We start from the raw sequence: 27,202 nt of genomic DNA, 5'->3' as shown, positions 1-27,202 counted from the left end.
ATAGTATTGCTTTGGTCAAAATGTCCATGTGAATCTTCCTCTAAAAATAGCTAGTACTTATTTTTTTTTGATAAACACATTTTTGTTGATGTTTTTCAAAACAAAATTCATCGGTAGCAAATCAAGCACATTATAGAGATGAATTACATTCGATAAAAGCCGACTGGAGCACAAGGCACAGGTGGGATGAATACGACATATGTTTACAGAAATACAAGTACGCGACACAGTCAAACCCTTGATGCGGGTAATAGGTTGAACCATTTGCCCCACACCTTGCCAAATAGTTCGGGACATCCCCGGGCTTCAAAGAGGGGCTCCTCCTGGGCCCCACACCAGTCCACTCCCCGCCTCCATTTCTTCACAGTAGGTGACTTGCCTGGGACCAAAGCGCCGCTATATCCCGCTTCGCCCACGCCAACACTGTCCCCAGGAATCGCTTATTGGCCCTGGTCCATTAAAACACCCCCAAGAGCAAGCGTAATGGGTCGTGGGGAACCTCCCACCCAAGGGCCCGTGTGAGCTCAAGTTCCACCCCTCTCCAGAACGGCGCCAGAGCAGGACACTGCCAAACCACGTGGTAAAAATCTGCGGGAGCGTGAATGCAACGCGTGCAGACCTTGGAGGGTCGCATGTGGGCGCTGTGCAGACGCTTTCTGGAGTAAGGTATGGAGGTAGTAGAGTTGGACGAGACGCAACTTGGAGGAGGTTGTCAAGGTCTTGGGGGCCATAAGGGCGTCTCTCCAATCCGCCTCCTCCAGTGGGCCCAGCCACACCTGCCAGAGGGCTCGGAAACGATCAAGAGACGCGGGCCATTGTTCACCAGGGATCGGTAGATCCGTGACACCCCACCCCCCCCTGCCTAGGTTCCCCATCATCATCTGGGCCTCCAAGGGGCTAATTTCCGGGAGAGGGGTGGGGGACAGAATGTGTATGTGGAGTGCATGCCTGAGTTGTCGGTAATTGTAAAATTGGGAGGGAAGGAGGGAATGGCGTTGTTGCAGGTCCGCGAAAGATCTGATATGGTCCCCCCATCCAGACGTCTCTGAGTAACGAGATCCAGATGAGATCCCAACAACGGAAGTCCTGGAGGGATGAAACCTCCCGCAGCCAGGTTTCACTCCACAGAAGCGTCTGTTTGGTGAGTTTCCGGTCCCATCGTACATGTCAGAGGGCTGTACGCCAGGCCATAAGCACCGTCCTAGTGATTGGGGGCAGAGCCTGTGGCACGGGGCTTCCGTATAGGTACGCTTGGATTTGCACCAAGTCCATTACTCTGAGTTCCACCCGGTACGCCGGGTCGGACCAGCCGCCCCCGAACCAGTCGTGAATTACTATGAGCCTCGTGGTCAGGTAGTAGAGGTGGAGATTAGTCACCCCCATGCCCCCGTCAATGGGGGGAATGCGGCAATGTGCTAGAGATATTCGCGGCCTCCCGTTTCCCAATAAAAACTGGGTGAAGACTCCATCCAAGTCCCAAAACCAGTTGCCTGGAAGGTGGGTGGCGATATTTTGTAATATATAAAGGAAGCGGGGGAGGACCATCATTTTAAAGATGGCACTTCTGCCCAGAGGGTTGAGAGGGAGGGATTGCCATTTCCTGAGGTCCGCCTTGGCCCTAGCGACCAGGGGCATAATATTCAGAGCCCAATCGAGTTCCGGAAGGAGGGTGACCCACACACCCAAGTATTTGAAGGATTGCCTGCGGAGAGGAATAGTCGTTTGCCAATCAAAGCATGGATGTAGGGGGACCAGGGTGGATTTCGTCGGGTTGAGTCGGAGGCCGGAGACCCGCTCAAAGGCAGAAAGGGCGTCCAGGCATCTAGGGCCGGAGTGCTCCGGGTCCGCCAAAAAAAGGAGGACGTCATCTGCGTAGAGGGCTATCTTGTCAATCTGAGTCCTATCCCAGGCTCAACCATGGATGAGGGGGTCCTGGCGGATGAGGGAAGCCAGGGGTTCCATCACCAACGTGAATAGAAGCGGTGAGAGCGGGCAGCCCTGGTGGGTGCCCCTTCGGATGGGGATCGTCTCAGATAATTCGGCAGACATGAAGCCGCATTGGTCTGGATGGACAAAGTCCTGCAGATGGGGACGGAGCCGTTGGGCCACCACAGTGGTGAAGATTTTGACCTCCGTATTGAGGAGAGAGATAGGACGATAGTCCGCGCAGTCAAAGGAGGGTGACTGTGTCTTTGGGATGACCACAATAGTGGCCAGATCAGTTTCGGGTGGGAAGGATCCTTCGTCTATCACATGCTTGAACAGCTCCGCTAAGTGAGGAACCAATTCATCACGATAGGTCGCATAATACTCTTGGGGGTAACCGTCGGGCCCGGGCGTCTTGCCAGAGTGCAACAGTGCAACAGTGAGATGGCTCCATGTATCTCCTCTGGGGTGAAAGGATGGTCCAGAGCCTCTGAGGCCGTCTGGGGAAGGCGGGGCAGCTGGGTTCCAGTCCCAGCCAACAGATCCGCCAGGGAGGACTGGGTAGGGCGGGCTGCATAGAGGGCCGCGTAATATCTAGCGAAAGTTTGGGTAATGGCATGGGACGTCACATGGTGAGTCCCGGTTCCATCCCGAATCTTGGGGATGATGCGGTTAGCCTTGGGATAAGACACTAAGTTATGAAGCAATTTGCCATTTTTGTCGCCCCAGCCATAGACACGTGCCACCAAGGATCGCCAGAGCATTTTAGCGGATTCTAGCGAGATCCGGTGGATCACTTTGCGTCGTCTGTAGGTTGGCCTCCCTCCAGCTGCGCCGCCTGGGCTTCCAGCTGCATGAGCTGGGCAGATTGCTCCACCAAGTCTCTGGCCGCACCCCGGACCACAGCCTTGCCGGCCTCCCATAGCGTTCCCGGCGAAGGAACCGAACCCGCATTGGCTGAGAAATAAAGTGGCAATTCTCGTCCAGGGACTCGACAAATGTGGCATCCTGTAGGAACCAAGCGTTCATTTGCCATGTAGCACGGGTGCCAGCAGGGGAGGTCCCGAGACGGAGGGAGATGGGGGAATGGTCCGAGATACCCTGGGCAGTATGGAAGCCCCGGACAGCAACTGACAGTCCGTCGCGGGCAGCAGAAACAGATCGATGCGGGAGTGGGTGTGATGGGCCGCCGAAGTGTGGGTGTATTGTTCCTTACGGGGGTTCCACACCCTCCAGGCATCGCAGAGACCTAGGGCAAAGGACCAATCAGATAGACGTTTTGCAGAGGCAAAACGGGAGGCAGACGGAATGCCAGTCGCATCACACGATGGTTGCAGGACGGCGTTAAAGTCTCCTCCAACCACAGTCAGGCCATGTGGGAAGGAGGAAATCACCGGCGTGAGGCGGCAGAGGGTAGAGGCCATGGTGGCGGGGGGAATGTATGTGCACAGGAGATTAAGAGGGTGACCTTCGATCATACCCGTCAGGGCCACATAGAGGCCTTGTGTGTCCGTCTCAACTTTGGCCAGGGTAAAGGGAAGTCCTCGCCGAAGGAGTATGGCCACCCCCCGGGAACCTCGTGTAAAGCCAGAGTGCCAGACCCTGTCAAACCCATAGCGGGCGAGGAAGTTGCATTGTGAGCCCAGGAGGTGTGTCTCATGTAGAAACAGGATGTCGGGTGCGTGGCGGCGGGCACTGCGAAGGACAGCAGCACGCTTGATACGGTCAAGTAACCCATTAACATTCCAGGATAGGACGTGGAGGGTCCTATTGAAGTTGAAGGCCATCAAGATGGGCAGTGTGTGGAAGAGCTATTACTTATTTTAAGAGATTAGATACCATTATTAGAAGCTTTGTATGGACCAATAAACAGTCAAGGGTAAAAATATCCACCCTGCAACTTGGTACAACTCAGGGAGGGTTAGCTCTGCCTTATTTTCGTTTCACACTATCAGGCCGCCTTAGTTGATTCTCTGTTCCAGCTGGCAGCTGCGACTACAGTCTATGATCATTTTTTGCTATGTTCTATGATCAAAGAAAGTAAAATTAGTTTACCTGTTTTTCTTCGAACTGCCAAGCTTCCCAGGAAAACAAAGTACAAGGTGTTAAAGGCATTATCATCATGCATTCAGTCATTTTTAAATCTTGGGGAATTGCGATTCTCCTATTACCATGACTAGAGAATCTGGATTTCATTAAAGACACGGAGGCTAACATTATGCATATTTCTTTTAATGCAGTCCCAAACAGCCGCATACATCATAAAGCAAAAAGGTTCCAGAATAGAACATTAAGAGCAAATAAAAGGCATGAGCCCATAACAATCTGCCTCTTTTAAATGTGGTGTAGAACAGGATAAGTCCCGAAAAATTTAGAGTCCAAACAATTTCTTAAACAATCAACACACTAAGGAAAGGAAGAGCGATGAATGAACCGAAGGTCAAAATCCTGAAGTTATGAGAGATTATCTGGAAAAAAAGAGAGAAAGATACAAGTAACTCCAGACTAAAAAATGCAAAAAAAAACCGCTAAAATAAGGAGGTAAACGATATAATTAAACAAAGGTATAATAAAAAACATTTATCAAGAAATAGCTTCAATATTCTACCAAGATACAATAATAATAAGTACAACAGTAATAAGAATAAATATACTGTAAACTCTAAAAAATCCAAGGGAAAGGGAGGGTGGGATAATGTTAGCCTCCGTGTCTTTAATGAAATCCAGATTCTCTAGTCATGGTAATAGGAGAATTGCAATTTCATTACAAGACCGGAGGCTAGCATTATGCATGTTGGTAGCTTTGTAAGACTACATCAGACATATGAGTAATTGGTTTACAAAAATGCTGAGCAACAGTCCTAGCATTAGACCAATCACCAGCTTTAAGAATATCATCCAACTTACCACCGGACCAGAAGGATTTACTGGCCATAGCACCTCTGATCGAATGAGCTTTGAACATCTTTAAATCAATACCTGCTAAATTCATAACGATTTTAACCCATCTAGCAATAGAAGCAGAAGCAATAGCTTTGTGAGGTTTAACGAAGGAGATAAGTAACTGATTCACACCTAAAGGACGAAGAGCATTCATTCTGCAGTTGTACTCTTTCATACAGTCAACCACACAAAGTTTTTTGCATAAATCAAAACGTGGACAGAAGATAGAATCAGACATAGTCTTGGTTCTTCTAAACAATTTGAAATTGACTCCAAACATGTTGTTGGATCTATTAGAAATTTCAAGAGCCTTAACATCAGAAACCCTACGACAAGATACTAAGCATAAAAGTGTAGCAAGCTTAATAGAAAGATTTTTTCTATCCAAATGAATATTATCAGGCCAGCTAGAGAAAATATCAAGAATTACTTTAACATCCCAGAGAGATTGATATCTAGGTTTAGGAGGTCTCCTGAGTCTAATACTTTTGAGGACTCTACAAATAATGGCGTTCTTACCTACCATTTTACCATTACAAGAGCATGTCCTGCTGAAATAGCTGACCTATTACAATTGATAGATCTATAACTAAGACCCCTTTTGAATTGTTCCACAAGGAAGTTAACTATGTCAATGATAGGTGCTTCCACGGAATCCAGATTCCTTTCCAAGCACCAACGTAGCCACAATTTCCATATGTTGTTATACCGGTAGTGTGTACCAGGGGACCAAGACTCTCCGAGGAGAGTTGAAGCTGTTGACAAAAGTCCTGAGAGATCATTGGATCTACTGACACTCTCCAGGCAAGAAGGTTCAAATTCCCTGTTTGAACTAGGGGGTGCCTTCAACCGTCTACGTCTGTAAGAAGATCCACTAGGGAAGGAATTAGGAAGGAAAGGTCGTAAGCCAGCTCCAGGGTAGTGGGAAACCAACCCTGGGATGGCCAGAAGGGAGTGACTAGGACAATGGAACAACGTTGATGTCTCACATTCTGGAGGACTCTCTGGATCATGGCAAAAGAGGGAATGACGTAGGCGTTGGTCCCCTTCCAGCACTGAAGAAAGGCGTTCACTGCTAGAGCACCCGGGTCAGGCATCCAGCCGTAATAATTCTCCCATTGGAATGTCAGCCTGCTCGCAAAGAGATCTATTTCCAGAGGACCCCATATTTTGTTGAGAGATTTGAAAACAGAAACGTTGAGCTTCCAATTGCTGTGGTCTAAGAGGAACCTCGAGTTCCAATCCGCACATATGTTTGTTTTCCCTGGGAGATATTTGGCCCTTAGGGAGATCTTGTGTTCCAGGCAGAACATCCAAAGTTTCTTGGCTAAATTCGAGAGGTCTGCAAACTTGGTTCCACCCAGACGATTTATATAGGCAACCGCGGACATATTGTCCATCTTTAGAATGACTGATCTGCCCTGAAGAGAAGGTTTGAAACTCATTGGAGCATAGAGACCGGCAGTTAGTTCTAAGTAGTTTATATGGTGAGAAGATTCTTCTTGCGACCAAATACCGCCTGTGTTCTGATCTGGGAGACAGTCTCCCCAGCCATGAAGGCTCTCATCGGATTCTAAGACAAACTCTGGTGATGAACCAACAATTGCTTTTCCATTCCAAGCATCCAAGTTCTCTAGACACCCGGCCAGCTCTAATCTTGCTTCCTCGTCTAGGGAAATATGATCCACGTACCAAAGGCTAAATCGTAGAGCCCTCGCTTTTACTCTTTGAAGAGCTCGATAATTTAGGGGACCCGGAAAGATAGCTTGGATAGAGAAGGAAAGGAGACCGAGTAACCTGGCTAGTTCCCCCAAGGATAAATTCTGTTGTTTCAGAACGTGTCTTATCTCTTTCCTGATTTTGGATATTTTCTTTTATGGGAGTAGAAGGCATTTCATGGTATCCACGGTAAACCCCAAGAATTCCAGGGTTCTGGAGGGAGATAATTTCGACTTCTCTCTGTTTATGATGATCCACAGGTTTTCTAAAAGATCTACTACGGTCTTCAGGTCTTGAATGATTTGAGAATGGACCTGGGACAAAATGAGGATGTCGTTAAGGTATATGATCAGACGAATACCCTTTTCTCTTAGGGAAGAGGCGATTGCTCTCATCACTTTGGTGAAACTCCCTGGTGCTGAGGAGAGGCCGAAAGGGAGAGTTTGGAATTGGAAGAGATGGTTTTTCCACATATTGAAGAAAAGGTTGATGAGCCTTGGCCATAGGGATGGTAAAGTAAGCGTCTTTTAGGTCTAGTTTGACTAGCCAGTCTCCTTCTAATAATAAGTCTCTCAGAAGATGGATGCCCTCCATCTTGAAGTGCCTGTAAACAAGATATTTGTTGAGTTCCCTTAAGTTTATGACGGGTCTCCAACCCTTGTGAGAAGGAATTTCTATAAAGTCTATCAGAAACCCCTTCACCATATTCAGAACCCATGGGTCTTGAGTAATTAATTTCCAATTGTGATAAAAGAATTTGAGTCTGCCTCCCACCTTTGGGGAAAAAGAAGGGGAATGAAAAAGAGTTGTTGTACTCACTTTGAGGGTTGTTGTCGCTGGAGGCTCCTCGTGATCTGAAGCTTCTAGAGCGAAAGCCTCTTCCTGCTTTGTGAATAAAACTGAGGGGTATTTGAGGGTTGGTAACCCCTTCCGCCGTATCCTCTAGATCTAGGGTAGGGCCTGTGGTTGAAGCAGCCGGAAGAGAGGCCCCTTCTTTCTGCCCTTCCTAAAAGGTTAGTGGTGTTAAAAACTCTCTTCATATTTTGGTGGGCTTTGTCTAATCCCATAAAGGTAGACACGTATTTACCTAGTGTCTTAATAAGATCTTCCCCAAAAAGTAATCCCTTGGGGTTGAGGAAGGGCCTTTGTCAGCCAAATCACTCAATTTAGGACTGATTTTAGTGAGAACCACTCTTCTCCTCTCGGAGTTGAGGCTGGTATTGGCGTTGCCCAGTCAAATTAAGGCTCTCTGGCTGAGACCTCTAATTAGTTCAGTGTCCAGGGGCGTGCCGTTGATGTGGCTATCCTCAGCTGTATCGATGATCCTGGCCAGAGGACCTAGGATATCAAGGACCCGGTCTTGACAACCCTTAAGGGTCTTCTACCATACAATCAAGAAACCAGGTTCAGCAATTGACATCGCAGGGGATATCAATGCCACACAGATCTAAGGCTGGAGTTGGTAAGTGTGATTTTGAATTTCATATCTTTATTGGACACCTCAATGCTGCTGTCTGAGCTGTCACATGTAGGTTAACACAAACCAGATCACATGCGGAACTTCAGATCGATATAAAGAAGAATTGTTCAAACTGTTGGGTTGTAGCACATAATATACTATGGCAAATACTGAATATGTTGCAACCTCTGTTTTACAGGTGCTGGGAACAATGAGTCACTTGATGAAGATGCACCATCCGCTAGTGGAGGGTGGTGGGCAATCCGTGGAGAGAAACTGATCCTCCTCCAAGTAGCAATATCAGCGGCCATCACTGCTCAACAAGATGAGGATGAGGAGGAAGAAGATGTGCAAGTGCTGGTTGCAGAAGAGGACATGGATGAGGTTCCATCCTGGTTCTAGGACACATATGTCACTATAAATGTGTGTGAGTACTATATGTTGATTTGTAGGACAATCCGTGTTACAAGGTATCATGTTGAAAGCATAGCAAAACACCTACTTTACCACTTTGAATCCAACATATATAATTAAAAACAAAGAGGGCAAAGAGATGGTTTGTTCTAATATTTTATATTCAGCTCCAAATCCTAAATTATAAGGTAATGCTTCAAATACATATATTGTTTTATAAATACTGTCCAATGGAGAGGGAAATTGGAAAAAAAAATCTTCCAGCAGAATAGGCAAGGGATCTTGGAGGGGGTTGGGCAACATAATAAAAACACGTCAGGAAGCGTCAGGGAAACCAGTCTATGTACAAGGGTTAAATAAAATGAAGTCCTAGTCAAAACATTATCCTAACATAAGAGTCCAAAGTCAGCATAAAAAACAATGTCACATGTAGTTTTCTTATGAGCATCCAGGCTTGGGGGTCACACAGTCACTGGCCATCCTCACTGTCTGTCCTCTTTGATGACAATATCGAGATCCCCTGCACAGGTGGACTCACTGTGGTTGGCCGATGCAGGACCAGACATCTCATGGGAGGATAATACAAGAGGAGTAGCAGGGGAAACAGAAAGGGAAGACGTGCTTGGGGACACAACAACAGTGATGTAGGTGGGTCTTGGGGACAAAACTGACAATATGGCTGCACACAAGGAAGTGATGGAGCCATTGATGTTCTACAAAAGCCTGGACTGTGACTCTTTGAACAAACTGATCTCATCTCTGATGTCATGTAAGCCCAAAGAGAACACAGTCCAGACATCATCATCTGCCCCCATCACCCCCAGGGGTGCAGCCACAGGACCAAACACACATGGAGGGGTTTAGGTTGAACATGAGGAGTGCGGGGTGTCAGGGGCAGATGTCTCCCTCAGCTCTTCTTGGAAGGCACTTGGAGGGGAAAGTAGTGGCAGGGGTTGCAGCTGGAGGCCCCCGATGGAATTGGTCACCAGGAGTTAGGAAAGGGTTGATGGCAGGCCCAGATGGTGTTGGGGCCTGCTCAGGGGACACTCTCTCCGTTTCCAGTACTTGTGGGCCATGGAGAGACCGACATTCATTATCCCCTTGGGCGGTGGTGTCCCTCTCAATATCCCCCCTTCAGCCTCCACCCAGGCTGTTGAAGTAGGAGGTAATGTCTGTCCGAGTGGGTGCACTACCCCTGCTTGCTGCTTGGTCTCCCTCCTCCTCCTCCTCGCTGGTGTTATGCAGAGGACATGCCCACCGACGAGCAGAGGATGTCCTGGTCTGCCCTGGTCCTGTCTAAATGGTCCTTAGCCAGCCCGGTCCATTGACAATGAAAAAGAACAATTATGTAGGTGGTGTACAACTACTAATAAAGATAAAGACAACATAAAGCAAGTGCTGACATTGTAGTTCCTTTATCTCACTAATCACTAATATGTGGTTTGCTTTAAAAAGTAGGTGTGATGTTACTGTAATGTCAAGAAATTAATTAGAAATTAACAAATTAATCAAATTTGAACAGTATAATCTTCAGTATTTACTAACCTCACCTTCAGTTTTAGCGCAAAGTGAGATTTCTAATATTTTCACATAGTAATCTTCCAATGTTAATTTACAAGAGGAGATAGAACACAGTCAGGATTGAGAGCTCCACACCTAAAAGTGGATCCAGGTTTACCTTTTATGTGTGGAGTTCCCTGCCCCAAATGTGCAATCTCAAAAGTCTTACAATAACTAGCAACTGTCATCGGTTGTGTAATATAGCAAAACCCACCATACATGGTATTTCTTTTTGTACCTATGCGAACATGGTCTTGGTAATAACCTTTGCAAAGATGTGATCCACAATTTTTGTATATTCCTTGGAAACACCAGACGCTGAAAATGGCAAGAGACACATTTTGCATTACAAGACTGCTTAATATGTTCTGTACACTGCAAATTATATGTGCTTACTCAGTACATCTACGTATGAATTGGAAATTACATATATGCCACCCTTGAGAATATGTGTGCATTTAGTACAGATTGGGTATGTATCATTTTGAATGAGACAAGTGACACAATGTCAGCCTTTACTTTATTTTACACAGCAAATGTTAGTAGTTATGACAAGCAACACACAGGAAAAACATGCATGTTACAACATACAACACACAAATTACTAACATACCAACAATGGATGTTGTGAAATCCATTCATAAGCCAGGGCATACAACATTTATAGGGTCATTGGTTCACTAGTCATGATTATGCGAGTACATTTTATCTTAAAAATACAATTGTAATGAAAATTTACCCATTTGTGTTCTGAAAACTATAAGCTCTGGAATTCTTTCAGAAAACAGCATTCCAATATGTCCACTGATGCCTAGAGTTTATAATTTTTGCAGCCATTATTGAGATCAGGTGTAAGGTGACAAACAACACATGATGGTATATCTCTCACACCACTCACATCATAGTGCTAAACATAATGTGGTTCATGTGCTTACTAGCTCTCTGCTGTTCAAAGTCCTCCAGCTAATCATGGAGGATCAGCCTGGCTGTCATCAGGACCCTCCTGTATAGTGGGTTCATGCGGGCTGTTGTGAATGAGGCGGGAAGGACAGGCCCATGATGTCCTGTCCTGGTCCAGAGATCCAGGTCCTCCCACACTTGCCGCACATCTAGCCCCGCCGCTTGTACATGCCCACTGCACTGCAGCACATAACGATATCATGCCAGATTTGTGTATGCGCTGCATTACTTACCTGGCTATCTGAACCCCATAAAGCTGAGGGAACTTATCAAGTATCCCCTCAGTAAGGATGTTCAATTAAGACTCACTGGAGGGGGTGCCTTGTCATTGAGTCCCTGAGCCATATTGGGGGCAAGATAGATGTGCAGAACAGCAGGATGGTAGAGGATGTTGCTCTGAGGTGAGAATGGCACAGAATGAACACAAAATGGCTGCCTTCAACTTCCTTATGTAATTTCCTGTATGTCATTGCCTGTGTATTTTCATTGGTTTCAGGCGCTGTTGCAGAGTCTATGCTCTGAGTGTGGAACCTCCATCCCGGGTGCAGAACCTGTGCACCGAGGGCAGAGAGAAATCTCCACATATGGGATGGAGACTCCATGATCGGCTAAGAAATTAATAACAATATTACTGGAAGTGACATACAGGAAATTACACGAAGGGTGTGTAAGTCCACCATTTACATCTCGAACAGTGCCATTCACACCGTGTCAATTATTTATCATGCTTCCTGGAAGTATCCATGAGGCAGTTACATATAATAATAGATGCACATTCGACTTTATTAGTATGTGTGATGGTTTCAGCATCATACACACAAATGCAAACAACCTTCTACTTTGTAGTTGGGCGCATGAAGGAGTCTCTTTCTGAGCAGAGACATTCCATGTCATTATACAGGTAAACTTGCACCATAGCGTACGTATGACAGACATATAGCTACACTGCCACATGAGTAGCAGCACACACAGATGCAATATATATTTCCCTATCTGTACATACATGTGTTAAATGTTACAATTTCTAAACACAGCTCCTCACAGATACTTACCATAATGCATTCAGTTCTGTCTGAATATATCACATATGCAACTTGGAGATTTAATGAGTGTGTAGTATGTCACTATAGCACCATGCTACCCATCATGATACAATCTTGGTAAACAGTATATCATGCCCACTAAATTGTTAAATATCCCTATCCTCACTAGATCTGCACCATGGACTACTGAGTCTACAACGCTGACATTACGTTCAAAATATAATTAACAGTGTGTAGTTTGTTACGTTTTGATCACTAGTTGTCCCTAGAAATGTAGAGAGAGTGGACCAATAAGTTGTCATCACTACCTGTCACCCCTATGTAACATATGTTAGTAAGGGCCATTCTAAAAGGTATGGTGTGCCACACAGCATGGCACATATAAACCATGAGGAAGGCATTATTGTTTGTAGAATGTGCAACTCAAAATTTCAATAGAGGACTCTTCTTATCTATATTTGTAATCTCATACATTTTACATATAGCTTTAGCTTTCCATCTTGTACAAAATGCCAATCGTCACTTATTGTGACACTTGGTGCAGCAAGATTTTCAGATGTCCACTGCCGGGGGAAATATTACACATGTAGTGACATTTACTGCCCTAGGGCAATAGAGTCCTTTGAGACTTTGCCCATGCTTATTACTATCATATGCAAGAAATGTGTTGCATGGTTCATCTTTTGACTCTTGATAAGAATGTTGTTTACATACATTATGTATGGCTTACAGAGTAGTCTCAGGATGGAATTTATGGGCAGAGTGATAAAGGTCCACCAATCATCATTGTCACCAGTCTGTAAAACCACATAAAGGATGTAACACAACTGGTGGCTCAAAAGAAAAAAGAGTCAAACAGTTGGTCGTGCACCTATATATCCTGGCCTCTGTTTGGGACAACTTCCCGGTTCTCTGGATTCATACCTTGGTGAGGGTTCAGAGGTATGTGTAAGCCTTGACCTACTGCAATGTTGTGCAAGACACAACAGGCTACTGTTTTCTTGCATACAACTTCAGAGAAACACAGCAGACCCCCTCGCCCCCCCTGGTACAGTCAAGACATCTGAATTGCGGCTTTAGGAGACCAAAATTGTGCTCTATGATGGCATGTGTACACATGTGTGCCCTTTTGTACCTATGCTGTAGTACAGTAATTGCACGTCTGGACAGTGTGAGGAGACGAGGAAAGAGGGCAAATGCAGCATCACCTGAGGATGAATATGAGGAAATATTTGTACATGTCCCTCTTGCATCTGTAGCGTTCAGGTTGTATGGAATGGTACTTGCACACGTGATAATATCAGGGGATTTTAACACTATGTTTGAGTCACTAGAAAATGATGATGGTAAACTGGTGGAGAAGGAGGATGAGGCATGGGGCATTCCGCAGCTCAACTTACCCCCATACAAAGATGGACAGAGACTGCCCTACAGCTTAATGCACTCTCATAGGAAAGGGGAAAGCACTTATAATAACTCTCTTCATTCTAGTCGCATAGATTACATTTTAATTTTTTACAACTATGGCCACTTCTCAACCAATCAGGGAATTGTGAAGCTCGCTACTCACCTGTGAGGGTCTCAAGGTGCTGGGGGCGGGGGTGCAGCTGCAAGTTAGCTGAAAAGCCCGGTCTTGAGGCTCTTCCTGAAGATGTGCAGAGTAGGGGAGCATCTGATGTTGACCGGGGGCTCGTTCCAGGCCTTGGCTGTGATGTAGGAAAAGGCTTTTCCACCCGCTCTGGTTCTGCGGAAGCGCGGGGTTTCCCTAGGGCGAGATCAGCAGAGCGGAGGATTCTTTTGGGTACGTGGAAGGAAACTCTTTCGTTTAGGTATTTGGGTCCGGTGTTGTGGAGAGATTTGTAGGCGTGGTTGAGTAGCTCGAAGGTTACTTTCCTTTTGACGGGGAGCCAGTGGAGGTCTCGCAGGTGTTGGGTGATGTGCTCATGTTGTGGGATACCGAGGACGAGTCTGGCTGCGGGGTTCTGGATGGTCTGGAGTATGCATAGCAGGGATTTGTTGATTCCAGTGTAGAGGGCGTTCCCATAGTCCAGTCTGCTAGTTAGGAGTGTGTGGGTGACGGTTTGTCTGGCTTCAGGGGGCATCCACTCGAAAGTCTTGCAAAGGATGCGGAAGGTGTGGAAGCAGGTGGAGGCGATGGTGTTTATCTGGCGGGACATGGTGAGGGAGGAGTCGAATACTATGCCGAGGTTCTGGGCGTGGTCCGTGGAGGAGGGTTGCTGAGGGCGGTGAGCCACCAAGTGTTATCCCAGGCTGAGGGGGTGGGTCCGAGGACGAGGACGTCTGTCTTCTCCGAGTTGAGCTTCAGACAGCTGCTGCTCATCCAAGCTGTGAAGTCTTTCATTCCTTGCTGGAAGTCGAGTTTGATATCTTTGGGGTTCTTCCTGGGGGAGAGGATGAGCTGTGTGTCGTCGGCATAGGATACTATGCTGAGTCCATGCTTTCTGTCGATGTTGGCGAGGGGGGCCATGTAGATGATGAAGAGCGTGGGACTGAACAATGATCCTCGGGGAACTCCACAGTTGATCTCTGTGGGTTCGGAGATGAAAGTCTGATCCTTTGGCTTCTTCCGGTGAGGGAGGAGCAGAGCGAGTCGAGGGCAGTCCCCTGTATGCCAGTCGTGGAGTCTGGCTGCAAGAGTGCGGTGGGAGACGGTGTCGAAGGCTGCGGAGAGGTCTAGAAGGATGAGGGCCGTGGTGTGGCCTTGGTCGAGGAGTGTGCGGATGTCATCTGTGGCAGCCAGGAGGGCGGTCTCTGTGCTGTGGTTACTGAGGAATCCAGATTGGGAGGAGTCAAGGATGGCGTTCTCTTCGATGAAGTAAGTCAGCTGGGCGTTGCTGATCTTCTCGGTGACTCTGGCTGTGAAGGGAAGGAGAGAGATGGGTCGGCAGTTTTTCAGGTCCGACAGATCTGCAGAGGGCTTCTTGAGGGGGGGCTTGACTTCTGCGCATTTCCAGTCGTAGGGGAAAGTGCCAGATTTGAAGGTGGCGTTGATGGTGCGACGTAGCACGGGCGCTATGGTGGCTCTTTGGAAGATGTGCGGCGGGCAGGCATCCGTGGGAGTTCCTTAGTGGGTGCTCTTCATGGTCAAGGTGGTATCTTCGGTGGCGACTGGGGTCCAGATGATGATGGTGGGCTGGCTGTCGTTGCTGGTGGAAAGGGTGGTTTCTGGAGTCCATTCGCTGAAGTTGTTGTAGAGGGCCTTGATCTTTAGGTGGAAGTAGGAGCCAAGTTTGTTGCCGAGGTCCTGGGAGGGTGTGACGTCCGTGGCTTCGCTGGGGGGGGGGGGGGGGGGGTTTGGTGAATTGCTGGATGATGCTGAAGAGTTCCTACGAGTTGCTGGAGTTGGTGAGGATTTTGTTCCGGATGAAGGTCCTTTTCGTGGATCTTATGAGTTGGTGGTATTCTATCATCACGTTCTTGTAGGTGGTCTGATATTCTATGCTTTTACTATTCCTCCATTGTTTTTCAAGCCATCTGCAAAAGTGTTTTGATTCTTGGAGGTCGGTGGTGAAGAAGGAGACCATCGAGGGTAGTTGTATGTTGGGGTTGTGGAGGGGTGCGCGCTTGTCTGCGCAGGTGGTGATCCATCAGTGTAGTTCCTTGGCAGCAGAGTTTGCGTCGGTCAAAGCGGGGGGTCATGGATGACGGTGGAGTTGAGATGCTACTCTGTGACCTTGCTCCAGTTCCTTCGCGGTAGGTGTGGAATGGGTTTGTGAGCAGTGGCAGTGTTGAAGGAGCAGTGTATGCAGATTTAGTCTGTCCAGAGGGGCTGCATGGTGTGGCTGAAGTGGATGTTGTTCCATCCTGCGAAAATGGGGTAGAGGGAGTGTCCTGCCTTGTGGGTGGGGCTTGTGATGGGCTGTTTCAGTCCGATGTTGGCGAGGTTGTCCAGGAAGGCGGTGGAGTTGGGGTCGCTGAGGTTGTCAAGATGGAAATTCAGGTCTCCGATGAGTATGTAGTCCTTGGAGGCGATGGCGTGGGGTGCGATGAGCTTTTACTGGTAGTTGCAACCGAAGCGCGAGGCCCGGGGGTCTGTAGGCGAGCATATGATCGTAACGGGATTGTAGGGGCCATATTTCATTGTGTCTTACTATGGAACCCTTTTGCTTTAAATTGGAAGGCAAATTTTGCATAGCGGTTTATCCCACAAATGATAAGCATTGAATTAAATGGTCTCAGGTAGCAGAGTCCCCTGATCTCCAGTCCGCAATAGATGAAAATCTACAAGCCTGCCTACTGGATTTGACCGAAAGCACCTCCGATGTAACAGACAAAGAGACAATCATTGACATTCACAATACATTTTTGAAGAAAATGTTATCCTACCTATCTACCTCAATAACTAGTTCACGTAGGCGACCACCTAGAGCCAAAACATGGTTTAAAAGGGAGTGCAGGCGAACATGAAGGCTGCTGCACAAGGCACTGAGCATGAAGGATATGTTGTGGATCCAAACGGCAAGGAAGTCTTATGACTTGGCACAGATTCTGGCAAAAAGCGAACATGGTGAAGGGAGGTGGCAGGACTTAAAACTGACCTACTCGATTAAGGATTCTATTACATTCTGGGCCTTAGTTACATGGGGAAGGGGTGGACGAGTACCCACACTCCATATCTATATTGCCCCTTCTGCTTGGGTTGCCACTTCTCAAATCTATATTCTGTAAGTCATTTGCCCACCAAAATGAACGATGAGCCAAGTGCTTTGTGCACAGATGATTCTTTTGTTCTCTCTGTGCTCTCACTTGACCTAGTTAATGTCTCCCTTGCCTTGGATGCAGTTGCCAGAGGTAGAGCGCCAGGACCCAATGGCATACCAGCAGATATATTTCTACAGGATAGAGACAACTAGTACAGGTACATTCTCGTCTTGGCAAATGCCATTGCACGCAGAGCCCCTATACCAGACACCTGGAAAGGAGCCGAAGTTATCCCTAGTTATAAAAAAATGGCCAATCAGTTTTTATTGACAGTGTTCAAAAAATCTTTGCATGACTTGTTTTGGGCAAGATACAGGAGTGGATCACTGACAATTATATTGATATCTTCTCACCTTTTCAAACTGGCTTCCATAAAAAAACATGTACAACGGACCAGGTCTTTCGTTTTCTGCTTCTGTATTGGACTGTGGGCATTGGCAATATGTTACCTTCATCAATCTCAAATCAACCTTTGATTTGGTCCTCCCTAAGAAGTTATGGCAGGTGCTTAGCGACATGGGCATGCATTTGGATCTCCTGACTGTACTAATCCATATACATGAGGGTAATTACAGGTTTGATGGGACAGCCAAGGTGAACTAACCGACCAGTTTTCCATAAATAAAGGCAACAGACAAGGCTGAGTTTTGGTTCCTACCATCCTGTCTTTATTTCTCAATTACATTGTCCACTTCTTATCTTCTTTTTCCACCAATGCACCCACTCTGGCTGGTAAAAAAGACCTAATCTGTTGTTCGTGGATGACACCCCATTGATCTACAAGTCACCTAGTGGGTTGCAGCATGTGCTCTTCCATTTTGAGAAAGTCTGCAGTGAACGTGGACTGGAAATCTTCTGCAAGGGCAAAGTTTATGTCGCTTAGGGAACACAAGTCATTTAAGGGTAGACTAGAGTTGGGGGGTATGCCACTTGAGATGGTAGATGTTTTTAATTACTTGGGTGTCACTCTATCCTTGACCCTTTCATGGAAACGCCAGGTGGATTTAATGTCTCTTACACATGGCAGAATATTGGTGCCATAACGAAAGAGCATAGTATCACCTTAGTCAACCCATTGCTTCAGCGCTGTAGATTTATGATGCAAAAGCAGTGGGCTCAGTCCTATATCAATCTCAAATATGGGTCTTTTCTAACATGTCCTTTTTAACAAGATAAGAGAATATGTTTCTGAGAACTTTAGCTCGTCTTCCATATAGCACTTCAATGAAACCCTTAATGCGTGATATGGGTAGGTGTATATTAGCCAATAAAGCCAGATTCCACCCATTGTTATTTTAGAGAATGCCATGATCTCAACCAGGATTAGCGCAGTACGCCATGCCTTAAAGAACATGATGGAGGATGATAGGTTAAACAAAATCGATTGGCTTTTACATATCAAAAAGCTAATAACAGCCAAAGGTCTGAGAATGTTTTGGGAAAATCCATCTTCCAAACCAGTTCCAACAGCCAAGATGCTGAAAAAACATCACTGGTTGTGGGTTAGACAAAGTGAGGCTGAACTGGCCATTAACTTCTCACTGACGGGGAGATTCTTAGATTTTAAGTGTAGCAGCTTTTTGGAACCATATTGGAATGCTTTTACTATGCCACTGGATAGGAAATTATATTTCCAATTCAAGGTTGGCACATTGCTCCTGAAAACATTTACCAATAAATGGGCTTTAAATGATGACGTCCCATTTGCTATAGCCTTGTAGAATCAATTGGTTATGTCCTGTTCTTCAGCTCAGTATATGCTGGTCCCTAGCAGAAATTGATTAAACCGCTATGCAGGCAATTGGGGACCCAAAGCAGTTATACTACTCTTAGAATTCTTCAAACAGACCCAAGATTATCCTATGCATGTGCTGTTGCTAAGTGTCTGGGGTGGATGTGGGTAATAAGAGCCAGAACCCTTGCCACAGTAGAATAGTAACGGATTCCACTGCTCATGCTAATATTAACAATTGTTTTGATTTTAAATAATGCACATCTGAGAATTCTACTGCTAAACTAAGGCCCCCGATAGACATGTTTATTCTTTAACCCTATAACTAACCATCCTGGTAGCATGGACTTGCTGGGATAAAATTCTTAAAGTTGTTGTCTAAATGAACTGTCAGATTGTATTCTCACCGGAGTATAAACGTACTATGGTCATATATCAGATTTGTTTCCTAAAATTATATGCGAACATCGTTGGCGTTGACGGGTTTGAGGCGATATAACATCTTCCTCTCATATTATTTCAGTAACAATTTGTTTTTATCTACGTTGAGATGGTTAGATATTTATATTTGTATGTATTAGTAATATAGATAGATAGATAAGCTTGTTTCAAAATATCTTTTAAGTTCATGCTGCATTATTTTATTTGTAATTAATTTTTTTCTTCGATTTTTTATGATGCAATAACAAGCACAGAAATTGAATTGTGGGGAAGTGGTGATGTTATTGGCACTAGTGTTTTTAATCAGTATACTTTGGTATGCTGCGATGCTAGGGCTCTCATACTAGAGTGAATTTGTATTTATCGTCTGAATTTCATATTTTTTATCATATTGTATTTACTTGCTTGCTTTTATGCCATAAATTGTTGAAATAAAGTTCATAGATTTGAATCGATACGTGTAGTATCTGTTGGGGTCATGTATGTGTCATGAGAATTAGGAATTTGTAATGGTTGTCTATATCTAAACAACATTTATACATATCAGACTTGTATGGTGCTTGAGTACTTACCCAGAAGCCACATGTTGCCAAATTCTCCCGCTGCCATCTGCCAGGCAAGAGGTGACTTGCAGAATATGTAGCTGTCATGTGTACTGCCTGGGAATACTGCATAAACATCAGTAAAGCACCCACTAGCATCACACACACCCTGCATGTTGATTTAGTGCAAGTGGTGTCTGTTGCGGAAGATGTGTGCATTGTGGCGAGGTGGCTGAATTGTCACATGAGTGCAATCAATTGCACCTACCACACATGGGAAACGGGAATGGAGATAGAAATCCCTAGCAAACCTTTGCCTCCTTGACAGTGTATGTGGCATACCTATGCAGAGATGCACTCTCCTATTTATGCAGCTCAGAACCTGACGCAAGCACTGGGGCTGGCTTGCCTGAGAAATGCCCACAAGTCACTGGACACCCTCTGAAATGACCCAGTAGCAAAGAAATGTAGAGCTGCATGAATCTTGACATAGGCTGGGATGGCATGGGAGTGGCATGCAGCAGAATCAAGATCCTGCTCCCACTCAGAAACCATGTCCAAGATGACATCAGGTGGTACATGGAATCTGGAGGTAACATCTTGGCTGGACATCCCAAAGAGGTTGATCATTTGTCTGAAGATCCTCTCATTTCTCTTCCTCCTCGTCAGATGATTTTCTCTCCTTACAAGGGGCAAACCGACAAACACATTCAGCGAAAATGTGTAAGATCTAAAAGGTTTTGTTTGTGGCTGCTTCTATTTTATATATGTAGACAGGCTGTGATTTGCTGTTGGGCTAACAACATTCCGGCAGAGCTGAGTGGGGGGATGGTAAGCTCAGACAGAGGTGTGTGTGTTGTGTTTGAGGGAAACTTGATAATCTGAGGTTTGATTAGAGGTTTTAGGTTTCAATGTATTAATTGAAATTCAGAAATAAAGGGAGACAAGGCGGGAGGAAAATCACATAGAAATCTATAACCATACTTGCCGTAGGGGAGCATATGAAGGTTAGTCAAGAGAATAGAACCCAAAAAACACCAAACTCCCACCCCCCAAGGGACTCTCCGCCCACCTCCCTCCCCCGTTCTCCATCCCACCAGTTATGTGTCAGGTAAGTTTATGGAAGCCACAGCTGCAGCTCATGGTGCTGCCGGAGGGGGCTACGCAAGCCTTGGAAGCCGTAGGTACTTAGGGCGAGTTCTCGAAATTAAGAGGTAAGTAGTGATAAAAATGGTTTCCAGAGGTGTGGGAATAAGGCTCCTTGATTGGAAAGAGAGAGAGAAATACATTCCATACCTGGAATTTACCATAGGTGACGGAGCCACCACAGGTGAGTGGGAAGGAGCCCCGAACTCCAGTGAGTCAGAATATTCTGAAGGGCAGCTCCTAGTGCCAGGCCTATCTGACGGCCTCTCCAGTCGATTTAGGAATGTGAGAGCATTGGGCAGACCTAGGAGAGTGTAGGCTGGGAAACGGGGGAGCTGTGTATCAAAATGAGCATCGATATCATCGAGCACGGGCGTCCAGTAGCTGGTGATTTTAGAGCACTCCCACTTGAGCAGGGTTTCCCTCTATGGAGTCTAGGGGGCGTGAGATACCAATAAGAGGCTATTTTAGTAGCGGTCTCTATGCTTGCCATATTGCACGCAGTGTGTCGGGCTCTATAGTAAATATCCTCCCATTCCCGTTGCGAAAGTGTGCGTCCCAGTTCTGTCTCCCATCTCCTCTGGCCCAGGGATTTATTAACCACTGGGGCTGGTCGAAGAAGGCCATATAATTCAGATATAAGGCGAGTGTCTGAGGATTTAGATAATAACCACTTCTCAAATGGAGTGAGGAGGCGTTGCGCTTGGGGTCGAACCTTGGGATGCATCACCTAGTGCCTAATCTGATGATAACGATAAACTTCAGTTTCAGGGAGTTCCTGGTGTAGGTGAAAGTCCTCGAAGGTCAGGGGGCCGGACTTGTCAAAGAAGTGCCCAATAGACCTGCGACCCTCCAGAGTCCACTTGGTAAAAATCCCTAAGTTGAGACCCAAGGTTAATTCTGGGTTACCCACTATGGGGATCAGCGGCGAGGGAATGTTGTTAAGGCTCTTTTCCAAGCCTCCCTGTCCCACACCGTCAGTGGGCCCCGCGTGACTGGTGGGAGGTAGAGACCCTTGGGGCGTGTCGGCCTGGGGAGGAAGAGGATCTCCCACAAAGATTGTCCCGCTACTGCTCTGTCCATGAATAGCCAGTGCTTCTCAGATTCGGGGCGCGACCGTTCCACAAATCTCTTCAACTGTACCACCTCGTAATACTCCAGCAGGTTCGGGACCCCAAGATCTCCCTCCCTCTGGGGTCTATAGCACAAGTCTCGGTGTAAGCAAGGACTCTTGTATGCCCATATGAAACATTACACTTCATGCTTCATGGAGCGTGACCGTTCCCCAAATGTCTTCAACTGTACCACCCCGTAATACTCCAGCAGGTTCGGGACCCCACGACCTCCCTCCCTCTGGGGTCTTTAGCAAAAGTCTCGGTGTAAGCAAGGTCTCTTGTATGCCCATATGAAAAGTTACACTTCATGCTGCATGGAATGTATGTGGCCTGGAGGGGGTTCCAGCAGGAGGGTTTGGAAGAGGAATAGTATCTTCGGTAATATGGTCATCTTTACCGTGGCTATTCGGCCCAGCCAAGACTGTGTGTGTGGTCTCCAGCGACGTACGTCTGCTTGTATCTGGTGGAGTAAGGTAGTATAATTCAGTGATATTGCATGTTCGTGGTGAGTTGTAGCCAGAGGCAGGGTATTGCGAGCTGAGCCCATTGTATGGGATAAGCGGAAAGGGCCCTTGACTGGCTCTTGTATTGAGCCAATCTGTCTAAGGCATTATCGAAGGCCAGGTTAAGGTCGCCCCCTCCAGTAACAGCATTCTATCAGATGGCCTAGTGATCTCAGTCACTGCTCTATGCAAAAAGCCCTCTTGACCCTCATTTGGGACGGTTAACGAGCCTATTGTAAGAGTGTGGGAGCCGAGGTGAAAAGAGTAAGCCAGTAGTCTGCCCTTAAGTTCTGCTAGTTTAGGACCAATCTTTCCAGGGAATGCAGAGGAAACGAGAATGGCAACCCCTGCAGTTTTAGTGGACTGGGAGGAAAAGAGCTGTTGGGGGAATGCCCTGGAGCGGAGCCTATGGGCGTCTCCAGGAAGGAGGTGGGTTTCCTGGAGAAGGCTGATGTGTGCTCCAGAGTGCTGAAGGTAGGAGTGGATGGCACGTCTTTTAACTGGGTTGTTGAGCTCTTTCACGTTCAACAAACCCAATTCAATACAACAAACAAGTAACATTATATGAGGAACAGTATCAATGTTCTGGGTGGTTAGACCCATGAGAGGGGTGAAAGTGGCCAGTGGCATCCCGTCTTGCCCTCCATCCTGCCCAGACCCACCCCTACTCTAAAGGAAAGCAAGTGAGGTACCATAGGAGCCTCAGGCCTGCCTAACGTTGGTGACCTAGTACAGGAGCAAGGATGACTTCACACTGATCACCTGTGTCAACACGTTTGGCACTCGTTCCAATCAGATCCAGAAGATCATCAAGAGACATTGGGGTATCTTGAACACGGGGAATGATAATCTGCCCCCGCCTCTATTTGCCTTCAAAAGGGGGAGGAACCTCAAAGACCAACTTGTCCACACAAGACCCAGAGTAGCGACTCCGAGAGCAGTAGGAACACTTTGGGGTATGACAGCTGTGACAGGTCACCATCCCTGTGGGAATTGCGCCGCCTGCCCCCAGACCGTCAAATCTACCACTATTGACATTGGAGGCGGGCGTCTATGGGAACAAAAGCGCTTCACAATTGTAACAGCCTCAATGTCATCTATTTGATAGTCTGCCCCTGTGAATACAAATACGTGGGTATGACGACCAGGAAGGTCAAGACGCGCATTTCCGAGCACAGGAGCACCATCCGCTGTCGTAAACAGTCCACCAAAATGATCAATCACTTTTTGGAGGTGGGACATGGCCCTGATGAATTTCGATGGACCATTCTAGAACAGCCCCTGATACCCAACCATGTGACAGACATTAGCAAGTTTCTGTTCAGGAAAGAACAAAAATGGGTGTACACTCTGAACTCAGACAAGGACGGGTTGAATGATGACATCCCGTGGATGTCTCTGTGAGATGCACTCCTCTAGCGTATTAGTCATCTCAACATTTATATGGGGTCTGGCACTGATCCTGACCAGTTTACAGGCTACGGTTGCTTTTCTCCATACTTCGCCATTTCTTGTGAGGTTCAATGTATGATTCACCATAATCTTCCATTCCTTGTGATGGTGTAGCCTCACACGTGTTTTCTAGGCCTTTGTCAGGCATAAACACCCCGTTGCCTTCGTCAACTTATATCTTACACATATTGGAGCCCCTCTGCCTGATCAACAAGTGCTCACCTGTCTAAAATTAAAATAAATAATAAAGAAAATTTCAGTGGATCTTTATTTGTTATTTATTTTTTACCGTTCCACTTGTCAGTGCGGTATTGCTTGGCTTAAAATAGAGCCTTACAACATTGGTAGCCATAGTAACATGTAGAGCTGCTAGTGCGCTGTACCTGAGCTTTTACAAACAACAGTACCTCCAAAAAAACCATTTCTTTTGGATGCCCCTGCTTTAAACATACATGCAAATATCAATGTTTCTGGAGACTGAGCATTAATAAATAAATTAATAAATTTGTGAGCTTTCATAAGCTCTAATCTACATGTGAGCGTCCTTTCTCTCAATAGGACTACATATCCCAGAATCCTTAGTGGTCATGTGATGACAATTGACACGCCCAGTTGAGGAAGTAAAACTGTAGTGTTTGACTCCGCGCGTTACCTCCCCTTACAGTCAGAGGGACGCTGGAAGTACCGACGGACAGGTGAGAGACACGCTCTTCTTGCCTGTCTGTCAGCAATCCTAGTAGCAGGATGCCATTGTGCGCGCTCGCCACCAGTGTGCGCATTGTTTATCCAGAGTCCATTGAGCGCTGCTGCCAGTGTAGAGTTCAATCCCAGAGCGCGGTAAGAGCTAATTGTTTTACGGAGGACCAGAGCTCTGCATTAACTATCGAGCTCTGCTGCCTTTGTGGAGTTTAAACCCTCAGCGCGGTAATTGACATTTGACTCACGGCGCATTAGAGCTCTGTTTGTTCTCTCGCGTTGGGCTGCTGGTTATGACCCACACGCGAGCAGTTTTCAGCAAATGTTCAAAAAGCGTCATTGCGGGTGTTGTGTACTGGCGCTCTGCCTATGTGTTTACAGTTTAACCAGATACCGCCCAGATGATGGTATTACTAACGAAATGCGCTCTAATATAATAGCTGGAGTGCTGATGCTAAAATATAACCTGCTAAAATATAACCTCACAAGCAGGGATCCTGTCACGATGTGGACTAGTGGCAGTTCTCTAATGACTAAGTGATACTTGCATAAGTAATCATAAAATGAGGTGCAGGCGGACCCCATACCTCAATGTTTAGGAACAGATATGCTTGTTCTTTGCACTGGCTTAATTGTCATTAAACATATTTTCAGGCCATCGAGGGTCTGATCTCTGCCATTTGTTCAACTGCGGCCATTGCCTTAGCCAGGGTTTTTTGGCTTTTTTGACCTACTATTAACACCAGTACAATTTGTGATTATGTGTGAAGTCAGCTGTTTGCTGACGTGTCTCTGTATGTGTCTCTCTCTTTCCACTAGAGCGGTGCTTCAATTACCTGAGCTGTTTGCCAGGTGAGGTGAGGCAGTACTCTCCTGCACAATATGGTAAGTGGGAGCCCTACTACATATCATATGTAGGTATTGTAGTTCCATGTAGTAATTAAAGCACTACCAAGAGGATTGCTTCATAAATTCTCTTTATAGATATGGTATACCATGTAAATGTTTTGGATACCGTAGATATACTAATTATATGTTTTTCCCTTGTTTTCGACTATGTTTGTTCTCCTTCGGACTTCATAGCTGGGAGAATGATCCTTCACTAATACCCAGGTGATACCTTTTCCTTTTTCATATTTTCTTCACACAACACTAGCAGTAGCGACACAGGTCCTGAAGAATGCAGTGGATACCAGTGTGATCCGTAATTCCTGCTGAAACATGTCGACCAACCTGTTGGTAGCTATTAGTTAAAACTACCAATTTCGCTCTTTTTAAGCTTTAGAGACTTTGAGGTCTCAAATAAATAAGTACTTTCCTCAGAGCCATCTAATTTTAATATCACTATTTTGCACTTTTGCACTATTTCACTTTTTCTCGCACTGCTTTTCAGTAGCCCCCTGCGACCCAGTTATACCATCACTGGTTCCTATGTTGTCATTCGTGACTAAACTCTTTTCCTATCCTTCATGGTTAGAAGGAACCCACATGATGAAAAGGGCGCCCAGGAAGAGCTACTGATGGGTACTTTTCAAAAACTATGAATGATGTACCCTGTCTAGCGAACCAATATCACTAGCTCTATTGCATAGTCGTATCTTGTGAATTTCATACCTTTGACCCTCCATTACTTTTTGTATTGTGTTTAGTGACTTCACACTGGACCATTGGTGTCATCTCCCAGGGAGGCTAAGACCACCCTGCATTCTTTGGTGATAGGCTCTGGATCTGGGCGTAGCTCGGCCGAGGCGTGGCCCACTGTCCTCCATTAATGAGTCCCTGGATCTTTGCACGAGCCGGCAGCTGACGGAAGGTTCTATGGAGGTTCGTCAGTAATGTTCAACAGTTGTGGGGCGCCTTTCATCAAGCAGATCTGGTGGATCCTCCTATCCAGACGGAAGATCAATTGAAAGGGCAAAACCCAGGAGTAGGGGACCTCGATGGAGCAGAGGTGAGCCGAGATTGGTTGGAATGCCTTCCTTTTTTGCAATATGGATGCAGCCAGGTCTTGGAAGAGAACGGGTCGATGTCCCTGAAACTGGACTGGGTGGCAATCTCTAGCTTTTTGGAGGATGCGTTCCTTTAGCTGAAAGTCATGTACGCAGGTAAGGATGTCGGCAGGGGGTGCTAAGGAAGGCCTTTTTGGGACGACACAATGCATACAGTCTAATTTGAACTCCAGATCAGGATGAGCCCCTTAAATCGATTGGAAAGAGATCTCCTACAAAGGAGTCAATGTTTTGTCCCTCCGCTCTGTTTGGGATCCCCCGGATGTGTTTGTTATTTCATCGCGAGTGGTTCTCTAAGTCTTCGGCATGTGCATGGAGATCTAGGTGCTGATCTCTACCCACCTCTTGCTGGAGTTGTTCAATCTCCTCGTCCCTAGTCGTGCCTTGTGATTCTAAAGTGTCCACCCTGTCTCCTCGGACATCACATCTTTTCTCACCTCTCTGATATCCTCAGGCAAAGAGCATTTCTATGAAGGAACAGGTGAGTGGGGCATCAGTGTCCCCAGCATTGATGGGTACTTGTATGTCGGTGGGATGCTAAAGCATCAGTGCTTGAGCTACATGTTTTGCGAAGGCGATCTTTGACGGAGCGGTCCTTTTTCCCCTTACAGGTCACCATGGTGAAGGTGTGGGGAGTGTATTCACAGATGGGTATTCTCTCCTTGTGCACAGATTGGTCGCTCCCACAAGGGCTGAGTCCACTGCCTGAGCCCAAGCCCGACTCCTCCTGGGAGCGGTCTCTTGGACCTGGGGCGCAAGGTCCTATGGGAGACTCCTGAGAAAACGGTCGGGAGCGCTTATGGGCGAAGTCTTCGTATAG

The 27,202-nt window shown here is 46.4% G+C and overlaps 1 long non-coding RNA gene across 1 annotated transcript in view; it reads right to left on the bottom strand.

Annotated features, from left to right (window-relative positions):
- Window positions 1-4,204: 4,204 nt before the first annotated feature.
- LOC146871800 (uncharacterized) overlaps window positions 4,205-27,202 on the bottom strand; it is a 228,036-nt gene continuing 205,038 nt past the window's right edge. Inside the window, exon 3 of the long non-coding RNA XR_014959605.1 lies at window positions 4,205-4,394. This is a non-coding gene — a long non-coding RNA (uncharacterized LOC146871800). The remainder of the gene's footprint in view (window positions 4,395-27,202) is intronic.

Source organism: Triturus cristatus, chromosome 1_1 (genome assembly GCF_964204655.1).
Source record: "Triturus cristatus chromosome 1_1, aTriCri1.1, whole genome shotgun sequence".
Classification (NCBI taxonomy): Eukaryota; Metazoa; Chordata; class Amphibia; order Caudata; family Salamandridae; genus Triturus; species Triturus cristatus.
The sequence above is the reverse complement of the archived record's forward strand: the minus strand, read 5'-3'. Positions and strand labels throughout refer to the sequence as shown.